This window comes from Spermophilus citellus (genome assembly GCF_964194105.1).
Source record: "Spermophilus citellus genome assembly, chromosome: 4".
In the NCBI taxonomy this organism is placed as follows: domain Eukaryota; kingdom Metazoa; phylum Chordata; class Mammalia; order Rodentia; family Sciuridae; genus Spermophilus; species Spermophilus citellus.
This window is the reverse complement of record NC_138185.1, coordinates 204,797,801-204,813,747: the sequence shown is the minus strand read 5'-3', so window position 1 is coordinate 204,813,747 and position 15,947 is coordinate 204,797,801. Positions and strand designations below refer to the sequence as shown.

Below are 15,947 nucleotides of genomic sequence, written 5' to 3'. Positions count from 1 at the left end.
CATTCTGCATAATTGAATTTATATTAAATTCTAGAAATATAAAAATCAATGGAAGTTGACACAAAGTAGATTAATGGTTGCCTAGAAACAGGATGGGGGAAGCATTCCAAAGAAGCATAAGGGGCTTTTGGAAGGAAATGGTTCCACAAGTGGACATGTGTCAGACCTTAGCAAATTGTACACTTGAAATACATACAGCTATTGCACTTTATACTTTAATAAAGCTGTTTTTAAAAATCTCCAAGAGCACTTTAGAAGATTTTCTTGTATAATTATAACTCATCATTTTCCTTAATCTTTTATTATTTTTCTTTAGGAGTGTTTTGGTTATTGTAATCCCCTGTCCTGGGGAAATTTGGATAAATCATAAGCCAGCATGCAATTAACCCACTTCCCACTGATGATTGGTAGCTCAATATTCAGATGAGCCCAAGAAATGGGCAAATTAATCCTCAAAGACAGTTTGGTGGTCACCTGGCAAAAGTCTACTCCTAATATCACTGACCTTATCACGCAGGATCCACCCCAAACAATAATGATGAAGAAAATCATTTAACTTAGGAATTGTTAATAATATCTAAAGTTATTATTTATATAAAAAGCAAAAGCAAAAAAGAGGTATCTTGGAGGTAGCAATTGCAGGAAGCAGAGGCCGCTCTTAGGCTTGGGGGAAGAATTTAGGTATTTTAAAACCTGGAAGCTGGAAGGAGAGTTCTGTGGTACTGAAGCTCAGAACAACCTGCTGAGGTGCCTCTGTTTAACAGGTAGGTATGGGTGATAAGGTTGGTTCTGCCAGAATCAGAAAAACTAAAAAGGGATTCCATTTTTATTCTGGAAAGGAACTGCTGTTAAAAAATGAAAAAGACTTGCTAGGGGATGCTCACAGGAATAGCAATGGGTAGGAAGTGAATGATCTGCAGTACTCTGGGACTCAGGCTTGTGTCAAATAAATCAGTGAGAGGATGATGTCAAAAATAGCACTTTTATTGTATATTGGCACATGTGGGGGTATAAAAGATGTAATTTTTTAAAAAGAATCTTATAAAATATGGTATAGCTTTTCAAGAGCTGTAATGGTAAAGAGTTGTTAAATGAATAGCTGTTATAGGACGTAAGTGTGCACTAGGGCACTGGGGTGGCTCCTGGGAAAGGAGAGCATGAAGTTCTCCATACTTTCAGGCCACATTGTCATTTATGTAGAAATCTTAAGAATAATTCTAAAACATTGCTGACTGGTAAGAATGTATCAAAGTTGCAGGATATGGTCACAATACATAAATAAATTATGTTCTTTATGTGAGTGACAAGCAATTAGTAATTTAGATGTTAAAGGTGTGGTTTATAATAGCATAAAAACACAGTATGTAGGGATGAATTTATGATTTATGTGCGAGACCTATATACTCGAAACTGTTACACTCTAGGAAAAAGTACTGGAGAATATCTAAATGAAGGGAGATAACACTGCCTCATGAAGATTATCATCACCAGAGGAATGTCAAATTCAAATACAACCAGAAACTAGAAAGAGTATACCTGCTAAAATAGAAAATACTGACAATAATGATTGTTGGTGAAGGCGTGGAATTACCAATACTCATACACTGCCGGTGAGAATGCAAATGGGATGGTCCCTTTGGCAAACAGTTTGACTCTTTCTTATAAAGTTAAATATACCTTTACCATATGATCCAGCAATGCCACTCCTGTGTGTCCAAAGAAATGAAAAAAATATGTTCACACATCAGAGAGCATAAGAACATTCATAGAAACTTCATCCATCATAACCCCAAACTGAAAACAAACAAAATGTCCTCAAACCCATGACACTAAATAAAAGAAACCAAGAAGCAGAAGACTATCACTGATTCCACTTATGGGAACGTCTAGAAAAGGGAAACTGATAGTTGTAGAAAACAGATATAAGGTTTTAGGATCAGAAATTTGGAGGAATGGGTTAATTGCAAAGGAGAGATAAAACTTTTAGATATGGTAGAAATATTCTGTATCATGCATGTGTGTTATTTATATAACTGTGTACTTTTATCTAAACTTGTCAAATTTCTCGTCTAAAACCGAGCGTTATAGTATAAAAATTACATCTCAAAACGTTGATTTTTAAAAATTGTATTTAAAAACCCCCAAATTATCTTTCATAAAAGAGAGTAATTTATACTTACTTCCACTAAGCATGTAGCCTAATGCCTCTGGTCTCTTTTTGAGGAGGCAAAGTGAGAGGACAAAATGAAAGAGAATAAAACTCAAGATTTCCTTTAGCTCAAGGAAACAGAATCATAAGATGTAGTTTATTTCTTTTTTCTTTTCCTTTCTTTCTTTTTTTAAACTGAGGATTTAACCCAGGGGCAATTTGCTACTGAGCCACATCCCCAGCTTTTTTTTTTTTTTAATTTTTTGAGACATGGTCTCACTAAGTTACTTAGGATCTTGCAAAATTGTGGAAGCTGGCCTTGAACCTGCGATCCTCCTGTCTCGGCCTCCTGAGCTATTGGGATTCCAGTTGTCTGCCACTGCTCCTGGCAAGACGTAGTTTCTTGTGCTCATTCACTGAGGGAGCAAGATTATCTCACAGCATTGTGTTGTTGTTTTTTTTTCTAACATGTCTCAGATACTTTATTAAAACCCTTTATTAAAACTAATCATTTTAGGTCTTGTTTTCACTGATATTTTGTAACTGGGGCGTCTAGGTTAATAGCATATATTAGTGAATATTCTGTGTGTGTATCATTGAGGGAAGATTATTCTCTAAAAAAGAAAAAAAATGCTTTGCGTTCTATTGCTTTAATATGCACATGTCAGAAATGATAAACGTACACCTTGTTTTATTTTGTTATCATTATGAATTTCGGCGAAGGCTTTAAATTTAGAATATGATCTTTGAGAGGAATGCCTACTTATTATAAAAGATAACTGGCATGCACTTAACTCTATGTATTATGCTTGAATTTTAAATTTATCACCCTGATTGACTGGAATTGAATCCTAGTCTTATTATCTAGGGAATAGGTATTATTCACCCCCTCCACCCCACTCCTTTTTTTCTTTTGGATGAGAAAACGAGACTAAGAATATCAGTGTCTTGTTCAAACTCACTGGGATATGAACGAAATCTGTGTATCTGGCTCCTTTTTTACTTTAGCAACACTGTCTCCAAAGCTAAGGACAGATGGGGAGAACTGAGTAATGATGTACTGCTCCGAGGGACAGTAAAAAATCTGTGAACTTTGGAACACCAATCTGTTCCTCAGATTTAGAAAAGCTAGGATGTCTGAGACTTGACTTCAGGAGAGTTCCCTTGAGTTCAGGAGAAGCCAGTGTTCATGCAGTGCAAATAAATCCAGTTCTCTGAGGATAGGATTGATATGATATATACATGTTTGCACATGTGTGTGGGTATGTGTATGTATGTTCCCACAGACCATGTTAAACTCATCAGGCTCTATAACATGCTATAATTTGGGTGACTTAAAACAACATGGAGTTGCTTCTCGCAGTTATAGAGGTTGGTAAATACAAGATCAAGGTGCCAGCAGATTCTGTTCTTGATGATAGCTCCTTTTTCTGGCCCATAAACAGCTACTTTTCCTCTGAATTCTCAGAAAGGAGAAAGAGAGCTCTGTTTTCTCTCTATCCTCATACAAGGATACGAATTCCATCATGGGGTTTCATTCTCATGACCTCAACTAAACTTAAATAGGCTTCACTTGCAAATATCATCACATTGGAGGACAGAACTTCAACATAGTTTTTTAAGGCACCCATTCAGCCCATAACACACACTCACACACACATGCATGCACACAAAATGGACAGGTGAGTTTTGAAAACCACTGCATTAGAACATGTACTCTCCAGTTTTAGTGTATTTCAGAATCATCTGGAGAACTTTTTTTTTTCTTTTTTTTTTTCATCTGGAGAACTAAGGGTTTTTAATAAACAATTTCAGAATCTTGGGCTCCAGAATTTGAATTTCTAACAAGTCCCCAGGTGATGCTTATGCCGCTGGCTCAAAGACCTCACTTTGAGACCTACTGTTGACATCTGATGTATACATCCTAGGCAAGACTTCAGTATGTAGAAGGAGAGATTATATGGGTCTGGCTTCAAGGAGACAGACAGTCTTAACACAAAGACCTAAGAATCAAGAGAATATTTGTAGTTACTAGGCACTCAACATATTTCTAAATTAAAAATGAAGAAAGCAATTGGACAAATGAGAACAACAAATAGCTCAAAAATGTCATCAGTAGAAGAGGAGGATGGGAGTCTCAGGAGGACCCTATAAGAAGCAATAGAAAATGCAGCCTTAGGAAGAAGATGACATACAAGAAACCTTAGGTAGAACCAATAATGTCTACTATTTTTGTAAAACTATGAAAGTAGATCCATGCTGCCTGGGTGATGTCTGTATTTCCCAGACCACAGAGGCATTCAAGAGCATAAAAGGAGGAATTCTTATCATTAAAGTCACAGGTGACATTCCAGTGCAAGGTGAAGGAAACATCACACTTGAATCCCATGTTACCTTTGATAAATTTCCTTTGAAAACTGGGGCCCAGATTGAAGAAGTTCCAGTGTCAGTTGAAGCTGTCATGCCAGTTGTGTAAAAAGAAAAAAAAAAGCTGGCTAATTTTAGTTTTTTTTTTTAAAGCTATGCATTCAGTTATTATGGACAGCTACAGTGATCTGTGAATTAAATGAATAAGTTAGAATAAAGGAACAAGGAAAGAAGAAGTATAATCGTTTTGGGACCAAGAGTTCCTGTTCCCCTGCCAGATTAGATAAAATAAAAACAACAAACTATCATAAGGGGTTCATGATCTATTTTACAAATTAACGTACAAACGTAATATTGCTTCATTTCATTTATTATGTCAAATTAAATTTGAAGCCAACTTTTACCACCAAAAGTAGTGGTAGATTTCCTCTGCATTATTGTCGAGACTCCTCTATTTTAAGTATCATGTAAGGAAACTGCAGCTGAGTAGACTTTTCTGAGATGTGAGCATCATTTTGGTTACTGCAAAGAAGCCCATGATCCTTTAAAGTACAAAGGAACTGTTGCTTTTTCCCAGGGCTTAAGAATCTCAGCCAAAGATAGATCTAACATTTACTTCATTGAAGTCCTGGAAGGAGAGGAAAAAAAGTATATCTGAAAAAGTCCCCAGGAAATAAATGACCGAAAATTTCCCAATTTTGACAAGAGACATAAACTTACAGATTTAAGAATTTGGGAAAATCTCAAACAAGAAAAAAAAAAAAAACCCTAAAGAAATGCTTGTATTCCAAGGTACATCATTATTAAACTTCTGAAGACCAAAATGTAAAGAGCAAATGTTGAAAACAGTAGAAAAGCAATGACACCTTACCTATAGGGAAAATAATTTGAATGACAGTGAATTTCTCATTAGAAACCAGGAAGGGCAGAAGACAGTGGTATGATATTTTCCAAATGCTAAAGGAAAAGAACTGTCAACTCTAAATCATATATCCTGAGAAAACCGACTTCAAGATTGAAGGAAGAAATCAAGGACTTTTCAGATGAAGGAAAACTAAGAATTTGTTGCCTATTGAACTACCCTAAGGTAATGAATTTAAAGAATTCTTAAAACAGAAAGAAAATGACCGAAGAGTTTGGATCATTAGGAAGAAGAAAGAACATGGAAAGAAAATCTATAGATAAATAAGGTAGGCTTTTCTTTGTTTCTTAGAGTTTTAAAAATTATTTTTGATGGTTGAAACAAAAATCATAGTGATGCCTGGCATAACTCTAAGTATACATAGAGAAAATATTATGGCAATTATAAGCAGGGGAGGAAAAAAGAGATAATAAGCAAGGTCAGGTCTTTGAACTTCAGTTAAACTGATAAAATGACCACACCAAGCAGACTACTAAACACACACACACACACACACACACACACACACACACACACACACCACTAAGAAAGCTAAATGAGAAGGTAAGCTAGAAAAAAATGCTACAGATAAATTAAAATTGTTTTCTAAAAGCTGTTAAAAACAATGGAAGACAAGAAAAAGAAAACAAAGGAAAAACAGAAAACAAAAAATAGGATGATAGATATACAATTTATCTACTTTATGTTGCTGCTCTTTTGCTTCTAGTGACATAATTATTAAGTAATTGCCTAATCCAAGGTCATGAAGATTTATACCTGTGATTTTCTCTAAGAGTTTCATAGTTCAGGCTCTTAAATTCAGGTCTTTGTTTCATTCTTTTTGAATATTTTTTTAGTTGTATTTGGAAACTATACCCTTATTTTATTTATTTATTTTTATGTGGTGCTGAAGATAGAACCCAGAACCTTACACACACTAGGCAAGCACTCTACTGCTGAGCCACAACCCCAGCCCCAGGTCTTTGTTTCCTTTTAAGTTAATTTTTATATATGGTGTGAGGTAGGGGGTCTGACCCTTAGCACACATATATGAAATCGTTGCCACAAATATAAAGACTTATTTTAGGACTTTCAATTCTATTCCACCTGCTGATAGGATTATCCTAATCCAGTATTGCATTGAATTGATTACTGAAGCTTTGTAAATTTTTAAATTGGGGAATATAGAACCTTTAATTTTGTCTCTTTTTCATGAGTATTTCAGCTATTCTGCATTCTTTATCTTTCAATTTGAATTATAGGATTAATTTGTCCATTTCTACAAATAAATCAGCTATTATTTTGATAGGTATTGAATTAAATTTGTAGATCAATTTGGAGAATATTTTCATTGTAACAAAATTAAATATTCTCAGCCATAAATTTATTTTCTTTTAATGCTGATTAGTATTCCATTGTGTATATATACCACAGTCTTTATCCATTCATCCATTGAAGGGCATCTAAGTTGGGTCCACAGTTTATCTATTGGGAATTGAGCTGCTATAAACATTGATGGGACTGTGTCACTATAGTATGCTGATTTTAAGTCCTTTGGATATAGACCGAGGAATGGGATAGCTGGGTCAAATGGTGAGTCCATTCTAAATTTTCTAAGGAATCTCAATACTGCTCTCCAGAGTAACTGCACCAATTTGCTGTGCCACCAACAATGCATAAGTGTACATTTTCCTACACATCCTCACCAACATTTATTGTTGCTTATATTCTTGATAATTGCCATTCTGACTGGAGTGAGATGAAATCTTAGAGTTGTTTTGATTTGCATTGCTCTAATTGCTAGAGATGTTGAATGTTTTCTCATATATTTGTTGATCAATTGTATTTCTTCTTATGAGAAGTGTCTGTTCAATTCCTTAGTCCATTTATTAATTGGGTTATTTTTGGTGTTAAGTTTTTTGAGTTCTTTATATATCCTGGAAATTAGTGCTCTATCTGATGTGCGTATAGTAAAGATGTTCTCTCACTCTGTGGGATCATGTTATTGATCATTTCCTTTGCTGAGAAGAAACTTTTTAGTTTGAATCCATCCTATTTATTGATTTATGATTTTTATTTCTTGCACTTTAGGAGTCTGGTTAAGGAAGTCAGGACCTAATCTGAATGATGAAGATTTGGGCCTACTTTTTTTTCTATTAGGCATGGTGACTCTGGTCTAATTCCTAGGTCCTTGATCCACTTTGAATTGAGTTTTGTGCCTGGTGATTTAATTTCATTTTTCTGCATATGGAGTTCCAGTTTTCCCAGCACCATTTGTTGAATAGGCTAACTTTTCTCCAATGTAGGTTTTCAGATAAATGGGTGGAGTTGTAGAATATCATGCTAAGTGCAGTAATCCAATCTCCAAAAATCAAAGGCCGAATATTCTCTCTGTTAAGTGGATGCTGATCCATAATGGGGGGAGGGGGCATGGGAAGAATGGAGTAATTTTGTATTGGGCAAAGGGGTGAGGAGAGTGGAGGGGGCACGGGGATAAGTAAGATGGTGGAATAAAATGAACATCACTACCTAGGTACCCTGTATGGTGGCACAATTGGTGCAACTCTACATTGTGTACAACAAGAGAAATGAAAAATTGTGCTCCATTTTTGCAATGAAATGTAATGCATTCTGCTGTCATGTATAGCTAATTAGAAAAAAATTTAAAAATTAAAAAAATAAAACATTCTGAGCTATGAACATGAAAAGCTTTTCTAATGATTTAAAGTTTTTAATTTCAATAATGCTTTTTGGTTTTTAGAGTATAAGTTTTATATTTCCTTTTAAAAATTTATAAGTATATTATCTTTTTTGATGCTATTTTAAATGGAATTATTTTATTAAATTCATTTTTGATTTGTAACTTGCTATTGTATAGAAATAATATTAATATTTATATTTTGATGTTGTATCTTGTAACCTTGCTGAATTTGTTGTTAGTCCTAGTTGTTTCTTAGTGGATTCCTAGAGGAATTCTGTATGTGCATGAATATGTCATCTACAAATAGAGATACTTTAACATCTTCTTTTCCAATTTGGATGCCACTTATTTAATTTTCTTGCCCAAGTGCTCTGGCTAAGACTTACAATATTGAATAGAAGAGGCAAGAGCAGACATCCCTGTCATATTTCTAATATTCTCCATTAAATATGATGTTAATTATGGATTTTATGTAGGTGGCCTTTTGTATATATTTTTAATACCCAGGAGAATCATACTAATTTTACTAATTTTTGGACTAATTCCCTGCCCAGTAAACCACAAACACTTCTCCGTGATATTAAATAATATTTTACACATAACTGCATGCCATTCTATTACATCTTTTGAAATTCTTTTTTGTTAAGTTTAGTAATTTTAAAAATATTCTATAAATCCATGTAGTTATATACATGATCATATAGGTTGCTATCCTAAAAGTAGCTTATCTGGGTCAAAAACCTATCAGTATGATTTTTCTAATTTACTTTTTATTCTCTTTACTCTCCCTGTGGAATCATCAGCTTCTTGAGGGCAGAAGCTAATTTTTTTTTTGGGGGGGGCGCATCTTGCATAGGACCCAGCACAGCCCAATCCACCTGAAGATGCTTAGAGAAAATATCTAAATGATTATATATCTCTTTGCAACAAATTATTTATTCTTAAAATTCTCCATTGAATCAAGGATATTTCAATTGTGTTTTTAAATGTTTTTATGATATAAATAACTATATATACATAAGGATGCCATGTGATAAGATTATCTTTTTATGTTCTGTTTATTCAATTTTATTTTATACTCATTACTCCCATGGAGACTGATTGTCAAAGATATTCCTGTTTTTTTTTCCCTTTGTATCTGAGGAAGAGGAAGGAGTATGAGGAACTTTGGCCTTTGCAGATATTGTTTAAATATTTTAGGGTTTGGTGAATAAATATACTTAGTAAAACTTTTAGCTTCCTAGACTGAAGGAATACCTTCAGCTTGTCTGAACAATCATCACAGGCAGTGATAATAAAATTTTGCAACTAGATACTACAAAAAAGTTGAGAAGTTAGGTGTGTCTAGACACTTTGCAGAGGCAGGAGACATAAGGACAAGGACGAAGCTGGTTCCAGAAGGGTTAGGGAGGAGCATGCAAAATAATATGAAAGGGGCCAAAAGAAAATTCATAAAAATCTGTGTTGGATGAGACAGGAAAAGATAATGCTTGTTAACTGTAGATAGTCTAAGCTTTTGTGCTATTAGAGTTTACTATGAGATGAATTGCTATTTAAGGATCACTAAATAACAAATGACATTTTGTTAAAAAAAAAAAGCAATAGAGATAAATGGTCCTCACACTGTACTGTGGTAGATTTAAATATATATATATATATATATATATATATATATATATATATATATATTCTTAGTTGTAGATAGACATTATACCTTTATTTTATTTATTTTTTAATGTGGTGCTGAGGATCAAACCCAGTGCCATGTACATACTAGGCAAGCTCTCCACCACTGAGCCACAGCCCTAGCTCCTAGACTGTACTTGATTTTAGAATTACTTTCCAAGGAACTCTGTAAGAGCAGTTTCTAAATGTGACATTTCAAAGTCAGAGACTTCATGTGTATATATAATTTATCTCTTAGCATGTATTATAGGGATAATACCTTTAATGAAATTTCACTCACTTTTTAGCAAAATCTATGCCTTTTAAAAATTCCAGAGTTTCTTGTCAAGGCATCTACACTGGTACCCCAAGTTCCTTAATAAGGAATGGAAACATGTAAAAGATTAGCTCCTTTGCTAATATTTATTGAATTTCAAAATGTCAGTGCTGTGCTGGACTTGGGAAGTTCTTGGGCTTGAAAATATTAGATTCCAATTAGTGAGATAAAAATGTAATAAAGCAAATTTATAGAGATATAGTATAAATATCTACTGTGCAACCTTATATAGCCAAACTGCTTAAGAACAAGATCAAACACAAACAAGATCAAAAAATGAATACTGATGTAATATGTGGAGTTATTTTAAATGGGCAGTATCTAGAGAAGTCAGGTAAAGTAAGAATGTATTCTGTTGTGCAAAGAACCAAATGTTCTGGGTGAGATGGGACCTTAAGATGTGTACTCTCCATAGCCCAATTGTGCTAGGCCACAGGGATAGGTTCCTGAAGAATCAAAACAAAAAACAAAAACAAAACAAAAAAAAACCAAACACCCAGAGATGGTGTGAGATATAAGGTTTATTGAAAAATGCTTATGGGGAAGATCCAGTGGCAACGGGCTAGACAGGTGTTTCTCCAGAAAGTCCAGTGGTGACAGGCTGGACAGGTGCGCCTCTGTTTCACATGATTCCTCTCACCAGAAAATAGCCCCTTCATCCCTCTTGACATTTTGTCCAGTGGCAGCCAACTGGACAAGTACTTCCCTCCCTCCAGGGCTCTGTTCCACACCAGTCACCACATGGAGGAGAGTTTTATAGCTTTGGTTACTAAGTTACAGAGACAGTGATATCATTAGTTTAGCTTGCTTTGACACATTGTGTGACCAGCACCCCCAGGAACTTGGCAGCAAGCAAGAAAGCATCTTTCTACAGATAACATTAACTTTTCTTAAATACAAGAGAGAAATCCATTGTCCTCCAAGATAATACTTATCTGGACCTTCTGGCCCAGACTTGTTCTCCCTGTTCCCTTAACTTGGCTAAGTTCTTGGGAAAGTAGAAGGTTTTCTCAGAGATATGGTGTTTTACTGTCCTCCTTTTCTCCAGGCATGACATGAAGAGAAAGCGTGATGTCACATATGGTTTCAGATATCCCCTCTTTCTCCCATCAAATCCTAAAGTAGGAAGCACATTCGTTTACTTATTTTGGAGGAAAGAGAAGAAGATTTTAGAAGATGACAGGTCTGTACGTATACTATGTGGGCAAACTGTTTTGTTTTTTAATGATGTGATCAATCAGGTGCAGCTTCAAGAGGAGACAGGAGAGGCTTAGGGGAACAAATTTTATTATATTCATAGTCCTTAAGACAAGAAGTATGACATGCCATGGGGGACCATTTGGGGAAGATGCCAGAAGGCAGAGGCAGAATGCAGGAGCAAGTGGATCCCTTAGGCCATGGCCTTCACTGAGTTTTCCCAGGGAAAGACAAGGCAAGGCAGGGCAGATTGAACAGTTTGGGATTGGTAGGTTTTAATATTCAGGGGGCTCTAAACTATCAGGGTGATTCCTGGGATGATCAGGGTAGACAAATATTGCTTTCCAGGGGTGGATCCACTAAATATAGAAGATGTAGCTTTGGATGACCAGCAAAGACATGTTGCCAGCTGAGCCCTTTATTATCTCTAAGGATTGCCTAGGTCAGGGAGAAGCACTCTGTCCATAGTAGGAAAGTTTTTCTTTTATATATTTTTTTTTAATTTGAGGCATCAAACATTATGATGTATATAAAACTAAAAATATGTACAATATAGGAACACAGTGAAAAAAAACCCACAAAGGTCAGAGTGCTATAGATCTGCAGGAGCAATATGACACTCAATGGAATTCTCCTCCTCCAGGGGAAGGGTGCTGTCTTTGTTGGGACCTGGGCAGTTTGTACACAAGGCTGGGTAGGATTGATGGTCTAGAAAGGGATCTGGGATTCTAAAAAAGATGCTGTTCAAGTAAAATCAGCTACTGGTGTGTAGCTTTCACTGTCACCTCAATTCCAATGTTCTCTTTATTCTCATGGTCAGCATGTTATGGGGAGTTTTGTCCACCTGTGTCTGGGCCACTATACTAGAGTCCTGTGGGGCATCTCTTAGAAGGGCTGCACTCCTCTTGCCAAGCCATTCTTTCTAATAATGATCAGTCTTTCTAGAACCTCATTCTCAGCATGTCTGGCTCCATTTATCTCAAGTTCCTGCTTAAAGTTCACACATTACTAACAATCTTGAAAACTCTTTCATTAACGGCTATGAGCCTTTTTTTTTTTTTTTTTTTGCACAGTTCTTTTAGCACATTTTTTGGCCTTGGCCTAGGCTAAGTCCAAAAGTTTCTCTTTGCTGCTGTGCTATTGCTCAGCTGTATTTTTGGCCTTAACTTTTCTTGGTTTAGATTCTACTGATCCCTCAAGGTCCAGTTTAAACTCTATTTCTGGTTTTAAATCTTGGGCTTCTCAGTTCAGCTCATGAATGTTCCTTTGTTTTCTTTTCTCTTTGCCAGTGGAGAAGAGAAAAAAGTAATTTTCTCTCTAATTTTCTCAAGTCCTAGTTGGGATGGACCCTGAAACAAAAGATAAATTTAACAAGAGAAAAACAAACATAAGTTTATCAGTAATGTATATAGCTCATGGATACACCTGAGATACTTAGGGAAAATGAGTAAATATCAGTGAGGAGTTGGGATTTAAAGGCCAGTCATCTTTAAAGGAGATGAAGAAGGATCCTGGGGAGCTTGGAGTTGGGTGGTGAACTTAGGAAAAGTGAGGTAACCAGGATAAAATTTGTATGCAAACTTCAGCCTTCTCTGTTGATATGGACTTTTGGGGATTTAGAATCATCCTTCTCTTCCTGGTACAGAATGGGAATGGGGAACATCTTTACAAAAGGAGATTTCCTTTATAAATGTCAGTTTTCTTTAGAAAAAGGGTCCCTTCTGTTCTGTTGTGAGAGCTTCTCTAGTGTCTTCAATTTTTTCAAATAATCATCTTTAAATAACCCTATTCCAAAAAGGCACATTTGGAGTCATATATTCTGGTCGTCTGCAGTCATATTTTAGCATGGCATAATCTTGTCCCCTACACTAGGGTACTGAGAAATTAATTACCTTGTTTAATGTTCTTTTGGCTTCAATAGGTTCATGTTTTGATTTTGCTCTTCTAACCATATCATAAACATTTTGACCATGGAAGACATTTTGAGAATCCTACAGGGTCCCATGCAGTGCTGGACACTGAGCAGTTAACACACAGTACATTCTGGTTGGCTGAGGGAGCCATATTAAATAAGATAAAATGTCATAAGGAGGCAAAGTATAGGGAAATGATCAAGAGTAGGATGGATGGCGATATAATTTTGAAACTTTTTTTTTGTTTCATCTTTCTCCAAAGACTTTGAATGGTAGGGATGGGAAAGAAAGAATCCAAATATTATATGTCCACTGTGTTGTTTGGTGCAAACACCCTAGGGAAACTGGAACCTGGAATATTGGATGGACCCTCCAACTATGGCATGCTAACCTGGAGCATGCTGTATTTTCTTTTATTCCTCAGAATCCCTGTAATTATTAATAGTGGAGATGATCCAAGGGCAAAGAATGTGTGGTCCTTTTGACCAAGAACCAGGTTCCATAAATAAAAGAGCTTACTAATTATCATTTATTCCATCTCCAGTTAATTTCTGCCACCCACAGCAATGAAGTACCCCATTAAAAATGCATTGCCATTTTATTCAAAATGCTGAATGAATTTAGCATTCCTTTTAATTTCCCAGGAGATTTTGAAGAGATTATGGAACTATCTGGATATGCCCAGAAATAGTGCTAATAATACCAGGAGAAACTGTCTCAGTCTTGGTGGCCCTTTCTTTGTCAAAAGTGATCTGAATAAGTTCATTGCCCTTACTGATTAGTCATAGTTCTTTATCTTCTTTTTCATCTGGTAAGAAGGGAGACAATGTAGCAGTTCATTTTATCTGCAGGGAATGTATTCTAAAACCCCTAATGGATGCCTGAAATCTCAGCTAGTACTGTTTTTCCCTACATTGTTTGTGATAAAGTTTAATTTATAGATTAGGCACAATAAGAGACTAACAACAGTAAAAATAAAATAGGATGTCTATAATAATGCTCTGTAATAAATTTATGTGAATGTCGTCTCTCAACTGCCACAGGGTAGGTAGCATATACTATGTGGATATGCTGGATAAAAAAGTGATTCACATCCTGGGCCAGACAAAAGGGTAGCATAAGAGTTTGTCACGTAACTCAGAATGTCAATTGAAAACGGATGAATTGTTTATTTCTAGAGTTTTCCCTTAATATTTTTTTGGATCAGGGTTGAATCTAAGTAATTGAAACCATAGAAAGAAAAACTAATGATAGAAGACATTCCTATAATTTTTTTCAAGACCCTTTTAGGACATAAGCAAACAATAAACTGTACTGAAGTATACAGTTTCTGTAGATTACTTAGTGGGTTTATCACTAATCAGAGTACATGAAAAAGTGAAGCTGATTCATCCTTAACTTATTTATACTTGGTGAAGCTTACGAATCACTTGTGTGCCAGTTATAAAGCTACCTTTTCTCAGTTCCAAGTCCACTCTTCCCAGCTCCTCTTTGTGATGCTGGAGCTGTGACTTGGTCAACAGCTTTTCCTCATGGCCAGCTGGCTCCCTGGTAGCCTATGCCAATAGGGGGCGCTAGATGGAGGGAGCCATGTTGAAGAGGGAGAAGGGAACTTCTCCCTGTTTCCTGCTTGTTTTTATGTGCACCTTAGGAGCAGCACTACCATTTCATAACAACTACTGGATTCATCTTACAGTTTTCCACAATTTTCAAGAACTGAGTTATCACACTACCTTCGGAAGCATCAACACCAGCTGGCATCCCCTCCTAAGAAGTCTGTGGTTCAGCACCACAGGGTCTTTTCTCTAGATTTCTAGCTTTTAAAACAGTCCCACCTCCTCCCTGTGTTTTCCCAGGCCCAGAAGCAAGGCTATCTCCTGTAATTTTTCCCTCCCGATGCCTCGATGCCATGACAGGCAAACTCATGTCTGATATCTGTGGCTGCTTTTGTTCTAGAACCAAAGAGTTTGGTACTTGAGGTCATGTGATTGTAAAGCCAATGATGTTTACCATCAGTACCTTCACACAAAAGGGTTGACTCAAGACTGACTCAGTGTTCTATTCCTGACTTTTTAGGTAGAAAATTTATATTGAACTAATTTTTAAAAATATTAAATTCCTTGTGTTCAAAAAAGAAATGTGCTTTTTTTTTTTTTTTTGTCTTCTGCTTAGACACTGACTAATACAGAAATTGGTTCCACAAGTGGTCTCAGATAACAGACATTCCACAATAAGATTTGGGCATTGGTTTGTCATGTTCTTGGGTTTGAACACAGTGCCGCAATTTAATACTAGTATTTCATGGCATGCAGTAACATCTCCTTTAATCAAATTGCTAACTATGAGAGTGATGAAGTCTCTACTAAAGCAAGTACTTAAGAAACTGCTGACCTTGACGGTAATGGCAGTGAGGAGGAGGACTACAAGGAGTTGGGTGTGGGATGAATTTTCTGATTAAACTCCAGGTCTTTGGAAAGGACAAACTCTGAGACTCCGAGTTCCCATGGATGCCCTAAAAGAATATTTTAGTTTTTGTAGCTACAGGGCTACCATTGCTTAAAATCAAAAACTAAACTAAACTATGTTTAATTTTTAAATACACAGTTACAAAAAAAGCTGAACTCATACTTTTCCAAATCTCTCATGTGTAGGTACACCCCTATTAGTCTGGTGAGATTTATAAACCTCTTCTGTAACTATTGCTTTTAGATGCATAA

At 35.8% G+C, this 15,947-nt stretch overlaps 1 protein-coding gene across 9 annotated transcripts in view; it reads left to right on the top strand.

Moving 5' to 3' along the window:
- The window catches only part of DIO2 (iodothyronine deiodinase 2), a 231,957-nt gene that overhangs the window by 22,604 nt on the left and 193,406 nt on the right, over positions 1 to 15,947 (top strand). The window contains exon 2 of one of the 9 annotated variants that reach the window (XM_081290477.1): positions 11,169 to 11,303. The exons of the other annotated variants lie outside the window; for them this stretch is intronic. The gene's annotated coding sequence lies outside the window, so the exon portion shown is untranslated. The remainder of the gene's footprint in view (positions 1 to 11,168; positions 11,304 to 15,947) is intronic. 9 annotated transcript variants of the gene reach the window in all.